Below are 26274 nucleotides of genomic sequence, written 5' to 3'. Positions count from 1 at the left end.
CTCTGACCCTCCCCTTCATGTCAAATTGGAGCATCTTGCTGTGGATATCAAAAATATCCTTACCATAGTCCTGCGATCCCAGATTTGAACCCACCGATCCTTTAGGTGCCACGGCCCTAGCCTTAAGCAAGATGTGGAAACAGACCGGTGACACATAGCCGTTTCACGGAGAGTTCCCCTGAATTTTTTTCCTGATTTCCCCCTGGGTTGACATAACGACCGCGAACCGCTGGGCGGAAGCCGGCCTGAATTTTATTTGTGATATATGTGTACAGGGCACTTTCACTGAATGGGCCAATCTGCCGGGGTCCCTGCGGGGCAGGCCTTATCGTTGGTTACTCTATGCGGGCCTGTAACGCGCACAAAAGTCCAGACTCCCTGACTTCCCTTCACTTCCACAAGATAACCATTTACTATCGGAACTATTAAACACTACGGCTCTCAGGGGCAAGGTCTCCAGATTATACGCTACCCTTCAGAGTGGGATATCCCCACAGATCACTAGGCTCAGGGAATTGTGGACCAGAGATCTGGGAACCGAGATTTCAGATCAACGGTGGGAACATATGTGCACTTGTACACACGACATCTCATTCAACTCATGCAATTTAAGATCCTACACAGGTTCCACTATACACCGATCATGCTTCGCCGCATGTCACAGTACCACCCCGCCACATGCCCAAGATGTAATTCTGATAGCGCAGACTATATATACACGCTGTGGTCATGCCCGTGACTTACCCAATTCTGGACCGAAGTGTGTGCATCTCACTCTGCAATGCTGGAGTGTACCAACGCCCCATCCCCCTTGACATGTTTCTTTTACGATCTTCCCATGTTAAACCGCGGCTAAAGGAGACTGGCGAGTCTGTGCCTGCTTCTCTCCACCCGGTGCATTCTCTTACTTTGGCTCCGGCCTAGACCCCCGCACACGAATCATGACTCTGCACTGTCACATGGGCTGCTGACACTGAATAATGCTGGGTACTACTACAACCATTAAGAGCTAGACCAAGCAATATGTGTGGCCCCTTTCGCTCATACATCTCCTCCCTGTCTGCCAGTTCGGGGGACGAGGTCAGCGAGCCACCACCCCCCCCTCCTGAAGTTGCTTAGTCCCTTTGTATTGCTATACTCATGTTACTTGTATTGATGCAATTCCCCTGGTCACCTTAAACAGTTGTTCTGCTGCTCATGAATGATTTGTGACTGTATACGTACACCTGATGTATGTTCACTGATCAAGTATGTACTGTTGGTGTCCGTTGTTGCGTTGTCAAGCTCTTCAATAAATAAAGTTTTAAAAAAAATAATAATCATCCTTGTTCACATTGAAATATTTGCATCTGCAAATGCACAATCATTTTTTAAAATATGTGGATTTGTGTGTGCATTGTAGTAATTATCAATTATTGTTCAAATGTATACTGTATAAAACCAATAGATGAACAAACACCACAAAAGAAAGATTATTCTTAAAATCAATTCTGTGATTGTAAACGGTGGAGCAGCCACCTACATGGCTTTTTATATGAATAATATATCCTGCTCATACACAATACCTTTCTCATCCGCATCTATGTTGCCATTATTCCTCTCTACAGGTGAAGATTTGTGTCACGTTACTGTTAGAAGGGACGGGACGACAACTTCAGAAAAAGTGGTGTCTAGCGCTGAAAAGGCACAAGAAATATTTAAACATTTCCATGGCAGTGGAATTGGTGCCCACTGTGGCATTAATAAGACTTGTGATGCAGTTGCCCAACGCTACTACTGGCCAAACATGTATGCCGATGTTAGGAACTGGGTAACTAGAAGTTGGCTATTTTGCATAATAAGTCTATAGAAGCAGTCGTGATATGTCCATTACCATTTATTTCATTTCAAGCATCTTATGTTTTGCATATCTTCATGCATGCTATTAATATATGCTTTTTCTTGCATACCATTTTATGAGTCCAGTTATCGGCTGACTGTAGTATTAAATTTCAATTGCATGCATACCACACCTTACTTGAAACAAAATCCAATTATTAACTCTTGACCTTGATATTCTACAATACTACATTTTATTTACTCAAAACATTACAGGGTTCAAAATTGAGATTCTATGAGCAGGACCTAAAACCAGCTTCTGGGTGTCGGGCATCACCCATTAGGCAGGAGCCACTGCTGGTGAACTAGAAGCTACCAAAGATGCTCCTTTGTACATTTTGCCCAGTTTGTATGAACCATTGTTTAAATGTATATTAGATGTCTTCTAATTCTTATTTATTTATTAAATCTCCCGGCTACAGGACTGGGCTCCCAACAACTAGAGCGCAACCTGTGCTTTTGGTCTTTTATGTTCTGCATTACTCGATTCCTCTTCCTTGTCCCAGCTTACTTGCGGTTATGGGGATAGAAGTCCACCGAGCACCTATTTCCCCTTCCTCGTCCACACATCCCTTGACAAACATGACCCTTCGACCATTTAACCCCTCTATCCCCCGACCACCACCACAAGACCACCTTTGCCCTTTCCTGAACCATCGCTTCAACCCCCTTCCTGCCTCCCTCGACCCTCTTGCACAAACCTCTCCCACCCAAACACAGAAAACACAAAGGCAGTGGGCCACTCCTCACCATCAGCTCTACACACCTCTCTGGCCTACGTCAGTTTACCTACTACCCTTTCCCACCCCCTCTTTCTCACCCCTCTCTGTCACCTATGCCTTCCACCTCCCTCTTTGAATACAGCTCTTACCCCTGTCATCCCCAACCACCCACAACACCACCTCATCCACGCTCTGGACACCAATCCCAATCACCCCTCTCGAAGGCCTGTGACTGCCTGCTCACTCTCACCAATACCAGATTCTTGGCAAAACTGATTGCCCGCAATGCATATTCCTATATGTAAGGGAGGCATGATATCATCAAGGAGACACTGACACAAGAGCTGCAAGTTTTCAAAACCTTTATTTTAACTTGAACGGGGTTGGAAAACTCCTACCTTGCCCTACAACTACAAGTTTAGGAGTAAACTCTCGCCCCACGTTTGTATAGCACGGGGTAAGGTGGCACACTCAGACGGGTTGACACACTCTGGCACTGGATGCAAGGGTGCAGTTCACAACGTGGATCAACCCCTCCAAAACTCCACCATTGTCAAAAGCCTTGGCTGCATAATGGACTCTGGCCTAACTCTGTCACACCACATTAACAATGTCTCCAAATCCTACCACTTGCACCTTACGCTTTTGAAGCGCATCTTCTTACCTCACCTACCTCAATAGACTGGCAGCAATTATGTTGATTGCCATGTCCATACCTGACTATGCAATCTCACTTTACCTGGATGCACTGGCCCACCAAATAAACAAACTCCAAAGAGTCCAAAACTCGGCTGCCAGACGGCTCTTTGCGCTCAGACCAGGGGATCACATCTCCCCTGCACTCCAGACACTACACTGGCTCCCGACTGGGCCAAGGGTCACCTTCAAAATCCTGTGCATTACTCACTGAGTAAAGCTGGGCCAAAATACTGACAGGAAAAGATTACGTCTTACCACCCAAGCCACTCTCTAAGGTCAAGTACTGCCCTCCTCCTAGTGGTCCCCGCCTCCAATTTAGCCAAGATTGGAGGCGCCACCTATTTAACCTTGGCATCAACATTGTGGAACTCAGTGCTGTGAGAAACCAAAGGGTGTCTCACCTGCTAGTCCCCGGGGATCGATCTCTCTCTCTCTCAGGTGGCCAGGGCATGCCCATCGCCTTTGGATCCAGACCCTGGTGGTGGACCAGTGCAGGAGGATCACCTGGGTGAGGGATCTTCAGGGAGTGGGGGTGAGCAGCCATTGGTGAGACGCAGTATCCCCCTTTCCTGTACTCACACCCCATCCTATTTTATAGGATTCTCCCAACTCTGCCCCCTTTCTGCAAACACTGGTGCAAGGAGGAGGAGGCCTGAGAGTAGAAAGGCTAACACTCAGCTATCTCATTGGACATGTCCTGTTAACAAGGTCCGGCAAAGTCTCCCCTCTTGGGGACAAGGGCTCCCGTTCCCTGGAGCAACTCCACAACCCTCTTCCTTTGTGCTCCTCAGATTTGTTCCTGTATCCATTAGCATGATCTACTCTGGATTAATTTGACTGTTGCCTTATTTTCTCTGTTCAATGATTTCAAGCTATTTGCTGTGATTAATGCTTAATAAAAAGAAATTTAAATGAAGCATCCCCACGGTGGGTTCCCGTAGACAAGTTTGGATACTGAGTTACATTTTCATAAACACAACATAATACCCAATATTTATTCATTCACGGGGATCGAAATTAAGTTTGGAGAAGGGGGGAGCTAAATGCAGCTCCTGTGTATCTGGCATTAACCATTGTGGAGGAGCTACCACTGGGGAGTGAGGGGCTAGTACATGGCGTTCCACAAATCTAACTTCTACGCAATGTGCAATTTTAACATTTTGTCCATTATTTATGACCTCTTATGCTTTTTTTACATGTTGTACAGATGTGTTATAATGCTTATTTAGACATAAGGTCTAATGGGAATGTTTGTTTGGCATAATTTGGCTTGGGGGGCCAAAAGTAGCTGCTGGTAGTTGTTGGTGTCAAGTTAATCAGGCGGTTCTAGGCCGCAAGCAGGACCTAAATAGCTCCCAGCTGCCCTGAATTTCGAACCCGGATTCAAAAAGTTCACAGAAGGCTGCCGTGTGACAGGACGGGAGACACACAGGAATAGAAGTCATTTTTCTTTTTTCTATGACCCTCACTGGTAGTAGGTTCAGAGCAGGTGTGCACACGGGGGCTGGGCACAAGTAGAAGAAAGGCATACGTGCATGGTGCACCCTGCTAGAAATAAGAGGTGAAAAGTGAGATTAGACAACTGCAGGATTGCTAAATCAGGAAGGAGACGGAGGGATCTAGCTCAGTCCGAATCGATGAGGTGTGCAAGTAAGTGATCAGGATCTTTGAAATGTCTGCCATTATTGCCTGCAAGCCAAAGATTCTCTTTGGGGGATGCACACCCAGTGTCCCACACTGCATGTTAGTTTCTTTTCTTAAAAGTTTTGATGTGTTATTACAAATTAATGGAAAACTATGTTCATCTTTTTATTTTTCCTGAACTATATGGATTCAGAGGATACAATTGTAAAGTGTAAGGGTAAATGTGTGTATAACTAACATTTACATTCAATGTTGTTTTAGGTATCGCAGTGCACCGAGTGTCAAATGGAAAAAATCAATATTAAAACACCGCTCCAATACACACCAATACTGGTAATTTATAAAAAACGACTTCATTTTCCTCCTGAACCTTCCTCTTCATCAGTCCTGTTTCAAGTACCAGAAACACATGTATCTGCTTGTTAGGGCTCACCATACCTCTTTGTCTTTGAATATCTTGGCCGCCTACCACCAGAGTTGCATTGTCTTGCTTCTTCAACTTTTAGCCTTCCATACATTAATTCAAATTTTCTATCATTGTTTTCTATAGGTGAAAGAACCATGGGAGCTTGTCGGTATGGACCTCATTGGGCCACTAGCTTCAACAAAAAATGGAAATCAGTATATATGTACAATTACTGATTACTTAACCAAATTAGTAGAGGCATATCCTTTAAGATCCAAGACTGCAGCCGAAGTCGCCGACTGTATTGTAAAACTTGTTTACCGTTTCGGTGCACCAAAGCGCATATTGACAGATCATGGAAAAGAGTTCATTAATGAGGTAACTGTTAAATGTATGTGATTCATTTTTTTGACTGTCCATTCTGATAATTTATCAAGCTTAAGGAGCCGATTCATGGAATTTGTGCGCCGAAAAACAGGGATTTGTGCGCCATTCTGCCCGCAAATCCCTGTTTAGCAAGTACAAAATATTTTGTACTTCTACATCACATCCAGTTTAATCCATACTTGTGGGTTATCATTTCCTATGGTGATGGGGCATGAGGTAATGGGACAGTGGAAAAGGTTACAAAGTTCACTACAGTGAGTAACTTATTTTAATTTCACTAGGTATCCGAGTAAGTGTGCTGGACAGTAGACAGCCCATTTAAATAAACTTAGATAAACTTATAAAAAGCCATCACTGAATATAAATATAACTGGCAGCACCTTCAACTTCATTAAAAACGTAAGCTATCGGTGGCCAAGGTGCTTGCTTTAAAGCATTTACTTGTGCGCCTAGCCATATCCTTTAAAGTGTTGTCAGCTGCCCCAAGCCCAGTGGGTGGGGAAGAGACAAAATGTTAGGATGGGCATTACTCCTATGTCCTGTCTCCTCTGTTCCATACTTTTGTTTATTAATTTGTTAAGCACAATCAGCAAACCAAATTGCCTCTAACTGTTATAATGTCAAGATGTTGCATTTCAAGGTGGATCCATGGGTAGCCAATTAAGGGTTTTTACGAAGCAGGGATACATGATGTGTTTATATAATGGCACACTTAGACATATGGTGGCATTTTGCACTTTGTTTATTTTTTCTGTTAGGCGGTTAGAAGTTTCAGCATAAAGGGCATTGCCATAGTCCAAGCAGGCATTGATCAAAGAACCCATCACTAAGCAGCTTTTTGTCGCTGGGAATGATTGGTAGGGCTTTTTTGTTAAGAAGGGGATGTCATCTTTTAGATAGATTAGAAGAGGCAGATTTTTGCTGAGGCTTGCATCTTCCAAGAGGGGGGAGATTCAAAGCATGAGAAGAATATCATGGAGGTATCAGACAAGCAAACAGGCAGGTTGCAGGTATACATGGATGGACTGCTGTAAGCCATTTTAGTATCTGGACAGTGGTCTTTAGAGTGACATGGTGTTCTGGAGAGGATGTTGAGGAAAGATAGATGTTCAAAACCTCTGCGATTATCCTGTCGATCAAAGTAATGCAGAGGTCTATCAGGAGTGACAGAAAGTCAACAAAGACATTTGGGCTCATGGGTACGATAGAATACGAGAATTCTGTAGCAGACTGATGTGTGGTTAAATGTTAATGAATTCAAATTAGTTGAGCTTAATGTCAGCAGCAAGGGGAATATGGGTGTATCCGCACTCACTGCCCAAGTACGGAAGCTGAATGGAGAGCCTTCCCAGCTTGGTTGGTACGGGTTACTGATTTTGTACACAACAGAGGACCACGAGGCAGGCAATGGGTCGAAGAGGGTTAGGGGGAGTTTCTGGAGATGTTAGGAAAACTGGGAAGAGGTTAAGGGAAGCAAGTTGGATAGTTATGGGGACACACAAGGAAAGTTCTCACATGCATTGATACAACCTTTATGGTAAATATCCACACTTAAGACATTGTCAACTCTTATTTGTGGCTAAGAACCTACCCTAACCCGATCCATAGATCTATGTATACTGCCTAAATTGATATTGCAGCATCAACCACTCGGCCTTCTGGTCGGTTTTACAAAATGAGATGCCAAGTGGCACCCGCTAGGGTGAATGTGGCCAAATAAGTGTTGAACAACATTTCTTCAATTATTAGGACAGCTAGAATGAGATCTAGTGTTCAGTCGTGAAGTTTTATTATATTTAACGTTAGTGATCGGACCTGACATTGATAAGGAGACAGTGGTGAGCAGAGCATGTTCAGGGTTTCAGTAGATGATTCTTAATAGGATTTTGTAATGGATTGATGGATGACAAAAAAGGTTTAGCATGGCATCTCTGGATTATGTTAGTATTTTCAATACAGTATCATGGAAGCTTAGTTTGGGGCACATACAATAAAATAATTTTACCCAGCATCCATCCAAGAACAGCAACATCGCCTCTGGCTGCTGTGGGAAGTTAGAGGCATCCTCTGCTATGATGGGGCTGGGCCACAGGTGACTGCAACATTCTAGCCATTTTCCAATGTGCTTGCAAGATGGTGGATAGAGCAGCTTTCCCTTGGGTTGTCACCGCTTCTAAGGCACAGTAATATAATTTCCCATCTGGGGATACCAGACCTTAGCATATCGCAAATGCATTGCACGTTTTGGCAGCCTCTGTCCCTAATCTTGGAATGATCGTGGAGCAGAGTTTATCTCTAACAGCAAACATTCAACAGAACAAGCTTAGCTGTTTGTCAGAGGAGATGGCAGATTCCAGACTCCCCATGGACCCTTGCTTTATAGACTAGGGTTTGGACTCAGGACCAGGACCATCATTGCATATAGAATGGGGTTTACATCATATTGTTTCACCCATACTGACACTTTGATTAGATAGCTTTTCCTCTTATACAACCAAATGGGGCAGTTAACTCCCACTGGAATTCAGCCAACACGTCCCTAAAATCCAAGAAGGTAAATTGTCAAAAGTCAAAGACTCCTGCAATGAACAAGGAACTAGGAACATTGACAGTCTTGCCTTGGGTGACAAGCTTCGGTGTTGTTCCTTATGTTTGGGAGTATCCTGGCCAGCTTGTGGACAGAATTCGGCAGGGAAACTGGGAAAGTGGAGGCAACAATAACGTTTATAAGGTACCACCTTTCTCCTTTGAGGGCATCCTGTCTTTATATTTCTTTTTTTAGTCTGTTAATAAACCTGGTAAAAACCTTGAAATCAGGGTGTTCTGTTTCAACCTCTGACAATGTGCACTTTCACCAGGAATGAGTATACAAACTACATTACTCACAGGTATTCAGGTTAACAAAGGGAAAACTTAGAACTGGCCTATTTTACTAGTTCAATATGCTGTACTTTTAATGGAATCACAATAGTTAATCTTAATAGCAGCATACACTTGTCATCAACTGTGCACATATTCATGGTAACATTTATTTTGACAGCTCAACACAGCTCTGTGCCGTTTGCTAGATATTCAACGGAGTCTTTCCTCACCATACCACCCACAGACAAATGGACTTGTAGAAAAAATGAACGGAACTATTCAATTGTAAGTTTAAGTACTATCTGGACTATGATATTTGGTTTGCTTTTGAAGAATTAGAATTCTTGTAATGTATCATAAATACTGCCAGAACATTTGAACAATTTAAAGTCATGTCCCTGTAAATACCTCTACCTGGTCCCCTGTATGTACGCACTGCTCCAAATCCTACCTTCCCCCTAACATCATATGATTCACCGTCCATTACACATATTCTACTGTAATTCCCTGACTACTGTAAATGTATCTTGTCGAAACACCATGTCCAAAATAAATACAAAGTGGGAGTCACATCATTCATCCTCCATTTACTCAGCATATGGTCACCAACCTTTAATGATCCTTGTTGTTTCAAAGTTATTAACCTTTGCAATTGGTCATTTTTGTGCATGGTCTGGTAGCTTGCTGGTGTTAGCGTTGTTCCTCATGAGGGCTTGCAAAGTACTGGCACCTACATGATTTTAACGTTCCATAATGACCATCAATATCTTTGGGACAATATATCTGGCTTCTAGGCATACAAGACATTTATGTCACAGGCTACAGTCATGGGTAAACATTGTTTAATCTGAAAACACTTTACCATTAAACAATTTGAAATGCATCGTCTACATATTACCCAATTCTTGATCACCAAATCCAGCAATGATTCAAAGAAATAAGAGTGCTAATTTGTTGTGATAATTATTTAAGTGAATGTAATTAATTTCCAGTCCTACATATTTGACTTACAGGTGGATTGTGTATGTCTTGTAGCTCAACCTGTGATTTCATTCCTATTAAAGCTGCCAGAAAATTAACAAAATGTATTATGTTTCCAGAGCACTGAGTAAATTGGTAAACAGGAAACCAGGGACCGGGATATATACTTGGAGGCTGTACTTTTTGGACTGAGAACAAAAAAACAGATGACCACAAAGCACAGTCCATATTTCTTAATGTTTGGACGTGAGGCAAGATACCCATTGGAAGTGCCTGAAACCTTTGATGTATGTATCTCAAGTAAAAATATTTCTTTTGAGTAAAATGTTAGAATGTTGCTGAAATGCATCATTCTTAAGATGCTTTGTGTTATTCATGTATTCCAGTGATGAACAGTACAGATACCATACAATATGGTTATCCTAAACTCTCCACAAGATATTATTTTGGAGCTCTCAATCCTTCAATAATGCCTATTGAAGGGTGTAAATGGTGACTGCCCACAATAAACGCCAGTGCCAATGTTATTAGCATTAATACGCAGTCTGGTGATGGTGTATTTCTTTGGTCATTCTGCAATGCACTCGATGGAGACATGTTCTGTCTTATCCTTCCTCTTCCATGGTAAAAAGTTCACTACGGTGGCAGGCAGTGACCTACCACAGAGCCTTCAGGAGGTAGTGGGGTGAAATTTAACCCATGCAACAATCTGGAGACACATAAAGTGTGGCAGCAATTGGTACATTAGGGGAACAATACTAAGAGTTGCAGGATAGGAACAATGGGCCTTCTAGCACGTGATGATTCTGAGGTTGGTAGAGGAGGGCTAGCTATTCTGTAGGTGGTTGCGGGTGCTTAAGCCTTCCTCACCCACCCCTACTGATCCCACAGATGACAGACATGTGCTGTATGTGAGAAAGGCATGGTATCACAGGTAGACACTTACACAAGAGTTGTACATTTCAAAACCTTTATTTGTAGTTTCAAGGGGGTTGGAAAAACGCCTATCTGGCCCTAGAACTAAGTTGGGAGTAAACTCGACCATCAAATAATGAAGAAACAGTCCTAGTCAGTCCTCCCTCATGAAGCTGCCCCCAGGGTCAGGTTCAGGTAACGGCTGCCGTCCCGTGGCCACATGGTAGGAGGTGACCGCCCGGGATTCCGTGATGACTCCATTGGATTCATCAGTTATCTGTACTCTCTGTAGAGAGATGGGAGCATTTTTTTGCTAACCAAAGGAAGTGACTAGAGCTATGCAAGCAGGTGTGGATTGACCCTTGCAAGGCCCGGAACCAGCCTCTGCATGCACTCACTGTATTTCATACCTCAGTCACGTCTCTCTGCTAGAACAGACCAGACATTTCTTGCTAAGTTGTGATTCAACCATAAGTGGTATGATCACATTTCTTTTGGGGTGTTCTTAGGCCATTTCTTTCACCTTGTTGTCCACAGCAGTAGCTCGGACCCTGACATCATTGCCCTGGCTGCACCATCTATTTCACCTGCACAGGCACCTTATAATGCTTGTTTTCCAAGACCTTTTCAGTCGTTCTACATTCTAAGATCCCCGTTTAGGACTTTGTCATGCAAGTTCTGGAAGGGCTGTAGCTTACTGATGCCAGCTGGAGACCGTGGAATGTTTGCACAAATTGAGCGATCTTCTTGCGAGTTGCATACTGGGGCCTCGCCATCTACTGCAGGGCTCTCCCGAGAACCTGTAGCGTTTCCCCTCCACACCCATCACTGTGTTCTAGGGCCCTTAAGGGACAGGTACAAGGTACCCATGTTGGTCAACTCTTCTAATAATGGTAACAAGGTATGGGATTATTCTTCAGAGGTGGGTGCTTTTGTACCCACTCATATAGAGTCGGAAAGCATACCCTAAATACTAGGCTGTAAGACAAGACCTGATCGCATGATAACAACTCCAGTACCCATACCCATTTATCCCATAAACATTATGACACCTACAATAAATAACCTTAACACTTGACTTATGTGCCATGTGTTCTGTTGGTCCACCACCTTGTCTGTATCCCACTTGCTACAGATGTCTAAATCATAATCTGCTATTAACTCTTATTGTGGCCTCATGGGGAGGGTCTGACTGATGCACCAAATGTGTTGTATCTGTAAGGAGGTGACGTCTGCATACGTCATTCCATTGCTTTCTTTTGCTTTGCAAGACATGGTCCAATCGCTGTAACGAGAGTAAAGCCTTCCTAGAAAGCTATTGGAAGGGTGGACATGTAAAAACATGCAAGAGTCCCTAAAGTGAGACATTTTTATTTTATCTTATGCCATGCCCGGTTTAGTTTATCCGCTATCATACATACATTGTTAAAATAAAATCTCATGCATAGCTTATTTTCACCTAAAATTAAGGCACTGGATCTTTTTGGAAAATAACTATGCAAGTAAATATATATTCACTATACTAATATTGTTATTTAATTGCAGAGAACACAAAAGACTTGTGCCACATATGTGGCGAGAGGACATCAAATGCAGAAGTAAGAGGTGAAGCACATGAAAAATGGGTAATTGTTATTTTTGTGCTCTTGTTCCTATTTAACTTTTCCTTGGAAAAATGTGCTGTCTATTAGTGGTGCACTTCATTTGTATGAGTGATAGTAATCATAGTCACAGTCTATATTAACGAGGTGCATAGGTACCGTGACAGACAACTTGTTAGTAAAATAAAAACCTCTTTTCTCCCTATCTTTTCTGAAAACAGAATGCACACTATGACCAAGAAGGGAATCATCAAGCAAAATGAAATGTTGCAAAACAAGGCTTACTGTACACAAATACCACTATTGTGGAACAAAACATGAGAACCAGGGTGAATATGTTTCCAGCAAGGTGATGAGGACAGAAGAAATGAACTATGCAGCAAATTTTATCAAGGCTCTACGCAGGTTTTTCATCAGGTCTTTCCTTAGCCAACTTCAACAAAAGCTGATAGAATGTCCACCCGCGCACTGATGCCTGCAGGCTTTCGGCATGTTTTAAATATATACATTATATTACAAAAAGTGCCAGTCCAAAACAAAGTGTCACTCACAGTTCCAAGACCGACTACAGTTTCTGAGAGCCCTAAAAACGGGTTGCATGCGAGTATAAAATGACCATTAATTCCTTCTCGGTCAATCATGGATGGATTATCAGGCCATTTTCATTATAGCCTGTCCAACCCCTGCCAAGGGCACAATCTAGCTGATCTTGTCATTGCAGTCAGCAGCTGTACTCAACCTTAGTGAACATCTCCTGAACTTGGACAACATTGCAAGACTGTGTCATCAGCTGTTGGATTCGGACTCCTGGGCAAGTAGGTTTAGTTTCAGCAGACTTGCTAATTAAACCATGTCCATATTTGTGCTCACGGTTACTTACACTCTGAGTAGGTTTCAGGGATTGTGGAATGTCAGAAGGAGTTGGACAAAGTGGTGGCATACTTATACACTCCACTTTTATTTAAATAATAAGAAAAAGACATCTCTTTCCCCTACCGGTTTGCCCTTCCTAACAAAACTAACTAGGGTGCTTGTCAGGTGGTTTGTCCAAAGGAAAAAGGTCCATCCTCTGTCCAAAAACTATCCTAATCTGACCCTTAATACTAATAAAAAAGGGATTCAGCAAAACAAAAATGGGGCACAGGAGGATGACTCCCTTGTCCTGGCCTGTCTTACTCAGCCTTAGTGACTGATCTCATAGTCTTTTTCTATAGTACCGATTAGCCCATGCAGTTCCTCAAGGGGGCTTCTTGTGTCTTTATCAAGTGTCCAAGGATGTCAACTTGGCTCTTTCCATAAACTTTACAACCATTGCGATGAGGGCAACCACTCCCATACTCCTCTTAGCTTTTCTTAGGGTTTTCATGATCGCTGCTACAAGGGAGATTACTCCTGTAGTATTCTTCGGTTTTTCGCACAGTTCTTACAGTCACTGTGATGAGGGAGATTACTCCTGTTGCCCACTTGCGTTTCTTAATCTGTTTGTAATTGCTTTGACAAGGGAGATTACTCAAATTGGTCTCTTGGCCTTTCTTATTCCATGTACCTCTGCCGGGTCTCCCGCCAGCTGTTTCTTGGTGGGTGTGTGTCACCGGTTCATCCTGGGGTTGCGGGGACTGGCCGAGTGTGAGCCACCTCAACAGAGTGCTGGACCCCAAATGCAAGGAAAGCCCATCTCGACAGCCAGAAACCGCAGTGGTGCCACTCATTTGAAGATTGCTGGTTGCTGTCAATGACCGTCCCATTGCAGTGCAGGAGTCCCCAGACGTCCTCCCTCTTGTCCCCACGACTGAGCCCCAGGAACAACAGGATCTGCAGTGCTGCACAGGAACAGAAGTCATCTGCAACCTTTTTCTTCTAACCAAACGTAAGAGAACTTACCTCTTGTTGTGTAGCCTTGCTTGTTCTCAGTTGAGACTTGTCTTGGTTGATCTGTAGAGTTGCTTGCATCTTCTACTCTCACAAGCCTAACAGCTTGTGGCCCTACATTGATCCTTCTTTTTCTACAGAGACTTCTAAAACATTGTGCAAGACTTTTATGTACCTGCAAGAAGTGCTTCAGCTCACCTAGACATTTGCTAACTTGACTTTGGCTGGCCTGGCTCCCCGAATGACTCTTCTCTCCTCTGACATTGTGTTGAACCTATCCTTCCAGGAAGGGGTTAACTTGCGTTGCTTTGGGGGGGAGGGGTTCAAAAGTACTTACCTGCTTCAGAATATTTGTGATCTCTTGTTTATTCTAATAACCCTTTTATTTGACACTCATCTCAGTATTGCTCTAAATGCTACAGTGATATATTAATGCCCACAGTGTCCTAGCTATTTAAGTCACCTGAGGGTGTAGGAAGTGTCTGTGTGCCATCCCAAATGGGTATTTGCTGATTTAGAGAAACTAAGAGTGTGTAGTTTGAAGTGTATTTGTGTGTTGCTATTATATTGCTCCCTTCTGAGGAAGGCTTATTCAAACTGACTGTTAAATAAATGAGTAAGACTAAGAATTTAATCAAGAAACCTTGAGAGTAAGTGTTTATTTGGATACTTGTCACTGTGAATCTCTGTGTAACTGCAGCATAGCTCACATTGACACCTCTTGAGATAAGCCTGGCTGCTGAACCACACTACCAACCTGTGTAATAAAGACCTATACCAAAGGTTGGGTTCCTATTGCCAGGAGGTCAAGGTTTGTTGTAGTGCACCCCAAGGGTATTGCTCCAAATCTTGCCTAACACATACTTTATATCGCGCCCATACGCAGGTGTTTCAGAGCGTGAGGACAAACACCATCAGTTCAAGGTTCTTCACTTCGGTATAGCTTCCTATTCCTAGCGCCAAAAAACTGGAATGTCCTGCCCACAACACTCGGGAAAGTAACCTCATCCGCAGCGTTCCACAAAGCACTAAAAACCAAGCTTTTCAACTAAATCCCCCTGCTAATAATCTCACGAAGAGCTTCAGATGGTTCCCCTGTAACCTCAGAACCATTAGAATTTAAAACTGCATCTCATGTAAATGTCATTGTATTCTGGTGTTTATGCACTGTCTTGTATCTCTCTGTTGTCCCATCTCCTGTAACCAAGCAAGCACTATGTAACAGCGCCACGATGCCCCAGAGCCGCCTAGTGTGCTTTAGAAAGGTAAATAAATAGATTGCCTCAGCCCCCACAGTATTTACAAAGGTGCTGGCGGTAGTAGCGGCTCACCTGTGGAGGCAGTTCATTCCAGTCTATCCTTACCTCGACGACTGGCTAATAACAGGGGATTTGTACGGAACATGCCTATCAAACACCCAACAGACGTTAGATCTACTCTTCAGTCTGGGATTCTCAATAAACTAGATGTCGGACTATATGTACACCACGTGATTGTAAGCAGATACAATCATCAGAAATACTATTACAGTAGGTAAAGCATGTCATATATATCTTGCCTTCTCTCTTATTATCTAATGAGAGTATATGATTAACACCCATATCTGCTGTACTATTTGATATATATTCAATTAATGTCTGTCTTTCTGATTGTGATAGTGTGTGAAACAATTGACTGCTTGTAGCAAAAATGGGATGAAGAATTTGAATACAAAATGAAATTAAACTTATAAAAATTGTTCCGTTAATATGATTTAACTTCTTTCAGGTTGCGTGTGATGCATGCAAACTATGGTTCCACTGGAACTGTGTGGATGAAAAACAAAGACCGGTAGACGTGGACAAGGCACAATTTCTGTGTAACAGATGTCAAAAGAAGTTGTCAAGCACCTGATTACATCTCATGTGAGCATCACAGACTTCACCACAGAGGAGCATTAAAATACTCTTAAAACATATGTACAATTGCATATGAACAATTGCAGTATTTAAAAACAGTTATGTTTCTGTTTTCAAGTTATTACTTTTCATAAAAGTTGTTTATTGTTGTCAATCTGTTATTTAAAATGTTTGTATTAAAAAAGTTAATCTAAGCATTGGTACAGAACAATTCCTTGCAACACAAACATAAAACCGGTTTAACTGGTGTGCATCCATGAGTTGCCTGTACAGGGCAGGGGATACAATTATGAGGAGTGGGTATGGGGCTATAATATCTTGAACCACCACAATAAAAAAAGGGTGGGGGTAATTTATGAGAGTGCTGCATGATACAGAACCATATCGGGAGATTCCAATAAATACAAAACTAGACCCTGGTGTCTGGGGATAGAAATCTTTGAAATTGAGAGGTTCACTGCTATGTTATATCATAAAAGAAAATTATATTGAGTTTGAATGGAGGGATGTATGTGATTTCACCAAATACATTTCTCCTAATGGAGAAAACTTCGAATGATATTTTCTTTGCATTTTTTTATATGCGGGGGAGACCCCCTGTAGCCCCCCACTTCCCCTCTACCTTATCCTATACCCTTACCCCACCCCATCTATCTTTTTTAAATTAACCACTTACCCTACCAAATTCGAAGAATAAAAACTTCAAAGATTTCCCATCTGAGGAAATGGTATTTGGGAACATCTACGGCAGGGGTCTTCAAACTATTCATGCCAAGGCCACACTGAGCAAAAAATAAATTGTTCGGGACCCCCCTGCCCCGCACCTTTGTGCTGGTGTTTATTTTTATTTATAGAGATGGCTGCGGAATGCGTGATGTCCATAGATAAGAACAATGGAACGTTGTGTGCATGTGGCTCTGATGAGCATGCCATACTGTGCCCACATTTAAACACATAAAGCAATCAAAGAACTTGCCTCACATTGTAAATCCAGTAGGCCAAATGCCCTTTCTACACTGCCACGCCATGATTTTCACTAGCTGCAGGCCAGCACTAATAAGAGATGCTAATGCCAACTCTGTTAGAAAAAGCATGGGCCTGCTCTTTTTTGCCGAAATAACCCCTGAGGCTTGCATAATATGGAGGAGGTATCGGCTGAGGATTTGTGGACCCTCTAACATGCATTAGAGGACATTTCTTTTTAAAACGCTTCATCAGTTTATTACTGATCAGGCTAAAGTTTGAAAGTGGTACAATCCTTTCTGTGCAGCATTTCTGTGCATTGTTTATTGGTCTCTCTTGTGCGGTATCCTGCACGGTCTGTAGATATAATTCCCTAAAGTTGTTTCTGCATTGGTGTTGGGGATGCCCACACTGAGGCCCAGCCCTTCCTTCAGAAACAAGAAGCAAAAGAGCCCTTGTACCACATTTGAGTGGCTGATGTTGCAACCATTTAATCCTTGCTTCTAAAAACGTAAGCTGTCCAAAAGCATGTATGGTTCATTGTTCCTAACATTTTAATGTTAGGGTGAGTATTGTGAACCGTGATGTGAGCACCAAGCCACACATCCGTCATGAATTTAGAGATTCACACATACAATCCTTTTATCACAGACTGGTTTATCAAATGTAGTGATCTCGGATCACTGGTATAGTCCTGAAATGCTCTGTGATTTAATGCAGAGCATAAAGGAATCCTCATTGGTGCTATTTATCCCCTTACCCACTCTCAAAGAGGTATTAACAGTGTACCAGACTGCCAATCTTGGAATGATAACCTTCTATCAAAAAATAGTTCTTATGGTTAGACTAGTATTCACATTAAAATTATTCTGTAAATTACTTTAATTGCAATGTAATGAAACAAACTTAATTTATAGAGCAATTATTTATTCATATTGCAGAGCGGTTTTGTCACACAACAGAGGTGCAGTTTGTGAGTGATGTGTGCAATTTGGGGGGGTGGGCGTGGGAGCATTCTGATGTTTCGCCCTGGGCACCAATTTGGCTAGAAACTGCCCTGACATTGAGTAGGAGGTCACCAGAAAGGCTGTGAACAAACAATAGTCGTGCACAATGTTTTGGATTTCCATTAAGAATAAAAGCACACACCTTCTTTTGCTGTGATGACCAGTCATCGCGGCAAAAGAAGGCGTGTGCTTTTTCTTTTATCTTCATAAATAGGCTCTTAATGGAGTGTGAGGCCACACAAACGCCCGGCCCCTGTCCTTAGTGCGACAGAGGCCGGGCCTTTGTGTGGCCCAGGCCCCATTAGGAGCCTTTCCATGAAGACGAAAGAAAAAGTACACACCTTCTTTTGCCACGATGACTGGTCATCACGGCAAAAGAAGGTGTGTGCTTTTTTGTTTTGTCTTCCTAAATCGGCTCTTAATGGAGCCTGAGGCCGCACAAAAGGCCCGGCCCCTGTCGCACTAAAGACAGGGGACGTAGATTCGGCTGCTGCTTGATGAAGCAACAGCCCGATCCTTTTGTAATGTATCCCGTTTTTTTGTGTTTTCCTTTTCAGGCTATGGGTGCGTGCCCCCCTGGGCATGAGGATGTGCCCAACCAGAGGGGCGCGCCCCACAGTTGGAATTCTGCTGATCTACGGTAACATGAATTGAGAGCCTTCAGTGAGAAATATTTCAAATGAAAAGGAGGTGCTTTTCAAGGAGGAATCAAGAGGAGGTTGAGTTTTCTGAATAACAATATAAATAATCCAAGATGAGGTTGTATGATAGGGGCTAAATTTGGCATATGAGTTGGAAACATACATATATATATATATATATATATATATATGTATGAACATTTAATGGAATGTACAGTTGTTGCTGCATAGTTCAGACGAATCAAATAAATAGAAAAGAGGAAAACCTGCTGTACAGGTGGGTACCCTTTTGTATCAGGAGATGCAGATTATCATAGATGTGTATGGGGCAATGATCATAAAACATAACACAGGATGACCACTTGCGCTTGTGTGAATTACCCCAAGAGAAATAGGGGATGCAAATTACCATAGGTGTGTTCAGGCCATGATATCTTGCATCCCCCCACAATCAAACGGCATGGGGGTCTCCAGGGAGGGGTTAGATGGTGCATCTACATTGATTGGGACCAGAGTAAACATAAAACAGGATGGCCACTTGCACTAGTGTGAATAGCCCCAAGAGAAATAGGGGATGCAAACTCAGGCCACGATATCCGGCACCCCCCACAATAAAAAGATATGGGGGTGTTCTGGGAGGGGTTAGATGGTGCATCTACACTGATTGGGACCAGATTAAACATAAAACAGGATGACCACGTGCGCTAGTGTGAGTTTACCCCAGGGAGGTAGGGGATGCGAACTACCATAGGTGTGTTCAGGCCATGATATCTTGCACCCCCCACAGTGAAAAGGTATGGCGGTGTTCCAGGAGTGGCTAGGGGGACGCCTCTATATTGGTTGGGACCAGATTAAACATACAGCAGGATGACCACATGCACTAGTGTGAGTTTACCCCAGGGAGGTAGGGGATGCGAACTACCATAGGTGTGTTCAGGCCATGATATCTTGCACCCCCCACAATCAAAAGCTATGGGGGTGTCCAGGGAGGGGCTAGATGATGCCTCTACATTTGTTGGGACCAGATTAAACATAAAACAGGATGACCACTTGCGCTGTGAATAGCCCCAAGAGAAATAGGGGATGCAAATTACCATAGGTGCATTCAGGCCATGATATCTTGCACCCCCCACAATCAAAAGGCATGGGGGTCTCCAGGGAGGGGTTAGATGGTGCATCTACATTGATTGGGACCAGAGTAAACATAAAACAGGATGACCACTTGCGCTTGTGTGAATTACCCCAAGAGAAATAGGGGATGCAAATTACCATAGGTGCGTTCAGGCCATGATATCTTGCACCCCCCCACCATCAAAAGGTATGGGGGTGTTCCGGGAGGGGGTAGATGGTGCCTCTACATTTGTTGGGACCAGATTAAACATAAAACAGGATGACCACTTGCGCTAGTGTGAATAGCCCCAAGAGAAATAGGGGATGCAAATTACCATAGGTGCATTCAGGCCATGATATCTTGAACCCCCCCACAATCAAACGGCATGGGGGTCTCCAGGGAGGGGTTAGATGGTGCATCTACATTGATTGGGACCAGAGTAAACATAAAACACGATGGCCACTTGCACTAGTGTGAATAGCCCCAAGAGAAATAGGGGATGCAAACTACCATATGTGTGTTCAGGCCACGATATCTGGCACCCCCCACAATAAAAAGATATGGGGTGTTCTGGGAGGGGTTAGATGGTGCATCTACACTGATTGGGACCAGATTAAACATAAAACAGGATGATCACGTGCGCTAGTGTGAGTTTACCCCAGGGAGGTAGGGGATGCGACCTACCATAGGTGTGTTCAGGCCATGACATCTTGCACCCCCCACAATCAAAAGCTATGGGGGTGTCCAGGGAGGGGCTAGGCGATGCCTTTACATTGATTGGGACCAGATTAAACATAAATCCGGATGACCACGTGCGCTAGTGTGAGTTAACCCCAGGGAGGTAGGGGATGTGAACTACCATAGGTGCATTCAGGCCATGATATCTTGCACCCCCCACAATCAAAAAGCATGGGGGTCTCCAGGGAGGGGTTAGATGGTGCATCTACATTGATTGGGACCAGAGTAAACATAAAACAGGATGACCACTTGCGCTTGTGTGAATTACCCCAAGAGAAATAGGGGATGCAAATTACCATAGGTGCGTTCAGGCCATGATATCTTGCACCCCCCACAATCAAAAGGTATGGGGGTGCTCCGGGAGGGGGTAGATGGTGCCTCTACATGTGTTGGGACCAGATTAAACATAAAACAGGATGACCACTTGCGCTAGTGTGAATAGCCCCAAGAGAAATAGGGGATGCAAATTACCATAGGTGCATTCAGGCCATGATATCTTGCACCCCCCCACAATCAAACGGCATGGGGGTCTCCAGGGAGGGGTTAGATGGTGCATCTACATTGATTGGGACCAGAGTAAACATAAAACACGATGGCCACTTGCACTAGTGTGAATAGCCCCAAGAGAAATAGGGGATGCAAACTACCATATGTGTGTTCAGGCCACGATATCTGGCACCACCCACAATAAAAAGATATGGGGGTGTTCTGGGAGGGGTTAGATGGTGCATCTACACTGATTGGGACCAGATTAAACATAAAACAGGATGACCACTTGCGCTAGTGTGAATAGCCCCAAGAGAAATAGGGGATGCAAATTACCATAGGTGCATTGAGGCCATGATATCTTGCACCCCCCACAATCAAAAGCTATGGGGGTGTCCAGGGAGGGGCTAGGGGGTGCCTCTACATTTGTTGGGACCAGATTAAACATAAAACAGGAAGACCACTTGCGCTAGTGTGAATAGCCCCAAGAGAAATAGGGGATGCAAATTACCATAGGTGCATTCAGACCATGATATCTTGCACCCCCCCACAATCAAAAGCTATGGGGGTGTCCAGGGAGGGGCTAGGTGGTGCCTCTACATTTGTTGGGACCAGATTAAACATAAAACAGGATGGCCACTTGCACTAGTGTGAAAAGCCCCAAGAGAAATAGGGGATGCAAACTACCATATGTGTGTTCAGGCCACGATATCTGGCACCCCCCACAATAAAAAGATATGGGGGTGTTCTGGGAGGGGTTAGATGGTGCATCTACACTGATTGGGACCAGATTAAACATAAAACAGGATGACCACGTGCGCTAGTGTGAGTTTACCCCAGGGAGGTAGGGGATGCGAACTACCATAGGTGTGTTCAGGCCATGATATCTTGCACCCCCCACAGTGAAAAGGTATGGCGGTGTTCCAGGAGTGGCTAGGGGGACGCCTCTATATTGGTTAGGACCAGATTAAACATAAAACAGGATGACCACTTGCGCTAGTGTGAGTTTACCCCAGGGAGGTAGGGGATGCAAATTACCATAGGTGCATTCAGGCCATGATATCTTGCACCCCCCACAGTGAAAAGGTATGGGGGTCTCCAGGGAGGGGTTAGATGGTGCATCTACATTGATTGGGACCAGAGTAAACATAAAACACGATAACCACTTGCACTAGTGTGAATAGCCCCAAGAGAAATAGGGGATGCAAACTACCATATGTGTGTTCAAGCCACGATATCTGGCACCCCCCCCACAATAAAAAGATATGGGGGTGTTCTGGGAGGGGTTAGATGGTGCATCTACACTGATTGGGACCAGATTAAACATAAAACAGGATGACCACGTGCGCTAGTGTGAGTTTACCCCAGGGAGGTAGGGGATGCGAACTACCATAGGTGTGTTCAGGCCATGACATCTTGCACCCCCCACAATCAAAAGCTATGGGGGTGTCCAGGGAGGGGCTAGGCGATGCCTTTACATTGATTGGGACCAGATTAAACATAAATCCGGATGACCACGTGCGCTAGTGTGAGTTAACCCCAGGGAGGTAGGGGATGTGAACTACCATAGGTGCATTCAGGCCATGATATCTTGCACCCCCCACAATCAAAAGGCATGGGGGTCTCCAGGGAGGGGTTAGATGGTGCATCTACATTGATTGGGACCAGAGTAAACATAAAACAGGATGATCACTTGCGCTTGTGTGAATTACCCCAAGAGAAATAGGGGATGCAAATTACCATAGGTGCATTCAGGCCATGATATCTTGCACCCCCCCACAATCAAACGTCCTGGGGGTCTCCAGGGAGGGGTTAGATGGTGCATCTACATTGATTGGGACCAGAGTAAACATAAAACACGATGGCCACTTGCACTAGCGTGAATAGCCCCAAGAGAAATAGGGGATGCAAACTACCATATGTGTGTTCAGGCCACGATATCTGGCACCACCCACAATAAAAAGATATGGGGGTGTTCTGGGAGGGGTTAGATGGTGCATCTACACTGATTGGGACCAGATTAAACATAAAACAGGATGACCACGTCCGCTAGTGTGAGTTTACCCCAGGGAGGTAGGGGATGCGAACTACCATAGGTGTGTTCAGGCCACGATATCTGGCACCCCCCCACAATAAAAAGATATGGGGGTGTTCTGGGAGGGGTTAGATGGTGCATCTACACTGATTGGGACCAGATTAAACATAAAACAGGATGACCACGTCCGTTAGTGTGAGTTTACCCCAGGGAGGTAGGGGATGCGAACTACCATAGGTGCATTCAGGCCATGATATCTTGCACCCCCACAATCAAAGGGTATGGAAGTATCCAGGAAAGGGCTAGGTGGTGCCTCTACATCATTTGGGACCAGAGTAAACATAAAACAGGATGTGTGTTACAGGTTTTGTGAATTACCATAGTTGCGTTCAGGCCATGATATCATGCACCCCAACAATGAAAAGGTATGGGGGTGTCAAGGGAGGAGGTAGGTGGTGCCGATACATTGGTAGGGACCAGATTAAACCTTAAACAGGATGACGACTTGTGTCATTGTGAGTTAACCCCAGGGAGACAGGGGATGTGAATTACCATAATACATGTAAGGGGGCTGATGGTGTCTCTCCCAGCATATATATGAGGTGAAAATGAGGTTGAAATAAAAAAGTCAATATTTTGGGGGTCATAGTAATTGGGGCAGAGTAATCACATAGATCCGTCTTGGAAGCAGACACAGAATTGATAGTTGTAGCTGTAAGGGGAAGGGGATCTTTCGGTTGGAAATGTCCCATTGTAGTGTGTGATGGCTGAATGCATGAATGCCGAAGAACAGTGCCGCTGAGGACAAAAGGAAAGGAATGACACAGACTCTCACTAGTCTGCATTTCATCCCCATGCAAACAGCCCAAACTTTAGGTAGGGGGCTTGAACCTCATTAGCCCAGTGGTGTTGAATCCATGACATAGCGCAGCCCATACCAGTCACTTGCAGCAGTGTGTGATAATGTGCACAGTTTACCAAGCCGGGGGTGAACAGGGAGCTTAACACCAATTAGGTAAAATACTGTTGACTTCCCTTCCCAATAACACATGCTGAAGGGAGACCCTACCGTGCACCCCCGTGCATTATGACAGAGTTGTGTGACTGAGCCCAACCTCCCCCTTTATCCTTAAGAGAGGCTCCTGCAGTGATTCCTCGTGCTTTGATGTTGGAATCAAATATAGAAAGGTTAATTATGCCATAAAAAATGTTTAAGCGCCCCATCTACTGTAACAGTACAAACTTTCTTATTATTATACCATTTAAAATAATAACATGTGCGCCCTATCTGCTGTCACAGTACAACCTTTCTTATTTTGGCTGTAGTGTGATGTTGGAATAAAATATAGAAAGGTTAATTATGCCATAAAACATGTTTAAGCGCCCCATCTACTGTAAAAATACAACCTTTCTTATGATTGTCCATTTAATGTACAACTGAGCGAATGCTAGGCTCCCAGACTTTGCACAGTATTAAAAAAAAAAACAACATGGGAAGCCGTATATTATACCATATTGTATGATATTCGGCTTCCCATGACAGCGCGAAGGCCCTGAAACAACGCCCACCTGGTAGCTCTGGCCAATCCCTGAACAGAGATGTTGGAGGGCGGGCTGTAGGCGGGCTATGACATTAGCTTTTCATTTTGGGCTGCATGTATGGCTGTAGCCATCAAGTGGGCGTGACTCCGAAGATTGCCGAACACTGCCTCCCACAATCTACCATTGGAGGCAGGATAGCATACAACACCGCCCCCTCCGCTACGCCAAACATCCTAGTCGGAAATGTAATGACCTTGTTCGGGAAGTGATCACTGCCACGCCAGTCACAATGTGGGTTGATGGTAAAATACGACGAGGGACACCGGTAACATCCTACCTGGTAATCACTGAACTCCAACCACCACCCAGGCACGTCAAACCACACTGTACACGTAAGAATGCCCACGCACATTCCAATACCCACGCAACCTTACAAACAACATTACTTCATATTGCTTATAGTAACCTAGCTAGATGCCAGTGTAGCATTTTACAACCGGAGAGTTGGGCTTGGTATTGTATACAGTAGCGCAACACAGTTGGTGTTTGGATATTGAAGTCTGATTGAGGAAGAAAAAAAGTGTATTACTTACACTCGACTCACTATCATCCTTATTAAATCTGTGGCTTAAAAACCGTTTGCTCACAAACATTTAAGCATGTGGGCCTCTTCATTGATACATCTGGAATCTCATTTCGTTCGAGATTTGGAAGGGTCGAGTTCTGCGCTCAAGCACTTGCGACCACGAAAACAAGGAACTTTTGCACTAAACACTATTGTCTTATTGCAATGCTCAGACACGTCAATATAGCCGTCAGACGTTTCACTACACCCATTTCAATGAATTGTTCGGATACAAGATATCAATGCTCCCCTACAGTTTAAAAAAAAGACCCTGTCTGTAACCGCTTCTGATGCAACACCATGGTGATAACAAAAAAGCTTTACTGTAGTAAGAGACGCTCCCACCATTCGAGAGAACCCCTGAACTGTACTCATTCCCAAGTGCATCCACTCACCCGCAGGTACACTCACGATACTGCCTAGTTCCCATCCGAGAAAGGGACCTTACCAACGCTCAGCCGCTAGTCATCACGTGAGTTACACGTTCTGGCGTGCCTGGGAAGTCACGTGCCTCAGGTTGCCACTTCATCGAAGTGTGCTATTTGCAAGGCGTGCTACGAGCGGGAAGGCGGAGTTTAAGACAGCACTCTTGTTGATCGCTGATATTCCTCAGTTACCAAGTGAATTTGGTCTACAGTAAGTATTACAACTGTTTCGTACTTGATTGTTATTTTAGTTGAGCGGGACTTTTTGGCCTGCCCGCAGGAGAGAATTTTTCTGGGTATTTTGGGGCTTAGTTATATGCCAAGTATGCAACCTTTTGCCCTCCAGATGTTTTGGACTGCAATTCCCACCAGTCTTAGCCAATATAGTCGATGGTGATGGATCATGGAAGTCGTAGTCCACATCTGGAGAGCCATATGTTACAGACTAGCAAGATGGTGTTTTTGTACAATGGGGTAGAGCATGAGCATTTCTGTTCCCAGGTGAATTTGCATTATACCAGTTTGCATTTATGAAAAATAGTAATTCGCTTAATAATGACATCAAAGTAAAAAAACATCACATAACCTCACGATATCACAGGAAATAACATAACCTGACATAGGGTCCTGAACAAATAACAGTTAAATTAGTGTCAGGCGTGGTCTATCCTAGATCTCTAAGCCACCATTAGAAATGAGATTGCTCAATGAGCAGTAGGGCTGGTGTTTTTTTAATTTCTTTAATTTTTTTAATTGGAGCGAGTAAATGTTTCCCACAAATATAGGAGAGTCTGAGCATAGCGATAGTCAGGGAGCCTGTACCAAGGAATTTGGGGGGA

General features: G+C 43.9%; 2 protein-coding genes across 3 annotated transcripts in view; one reads left to right on the top strand and one right to left on the bottom strand.

The window, feature by feature from the left end:
• TMEM203 (transmembrane protein 203) overlaps window positions 1–25474 on the bottom strand; it is a 72618-nt gene extending 47144 nt beyond the window's left edge. Inside the window, exon 1 of one of the 2 annotated variants that reach the window (XM_069609848.1) lies at window positions 25406–25474. The gene's annotated coding sequence lies outside the window, so the exon portion shown is untranslated. Of the gene's footprint in view, window positions 1–1565; window positions 1588–25405 lie in introns of those variants that run through there. The other variant, XM_069609850.1, reaches the window with a different exon arrangement.
• The window catches only part of NDOR1 (NADPH dependent diflavin oxidoreductase 1), a 667841-nt gene continuing 667030 nt past the window's right edge, over window positions 25464–26274 (top strand). The window contains exon 1 of the mRNA XM_069609846.1: window positions 25464–25646. The gene's annotated coding sequence lies outside the window, so the exon portion shown is untranslated. The remainder of the gene's footprint in view (window positions 25647–26274) is intronic.

This window comes from Ambystoma mexicanum, chromosome 8 (genome assembly GCF_040938575.1).
Source record: "Ambystoma mexicanum isolate Mex_15411 chromosome 8, UKY_AmexF1_1, whole genome shotgun sequence".
Taxonomy (NCBI): domain Eukaryota; kingdom Metazoa; phylum Chordata; class Amphibia; order Caudata; family Ambystomatidae; genus Ambystoma; species Ambystoma mexicanum.
The sequence above is the reverse complement of the archived record's forward strand: the minus strand, read 5'-3'. Positions and strand labels throughout refer to the sequence as shown.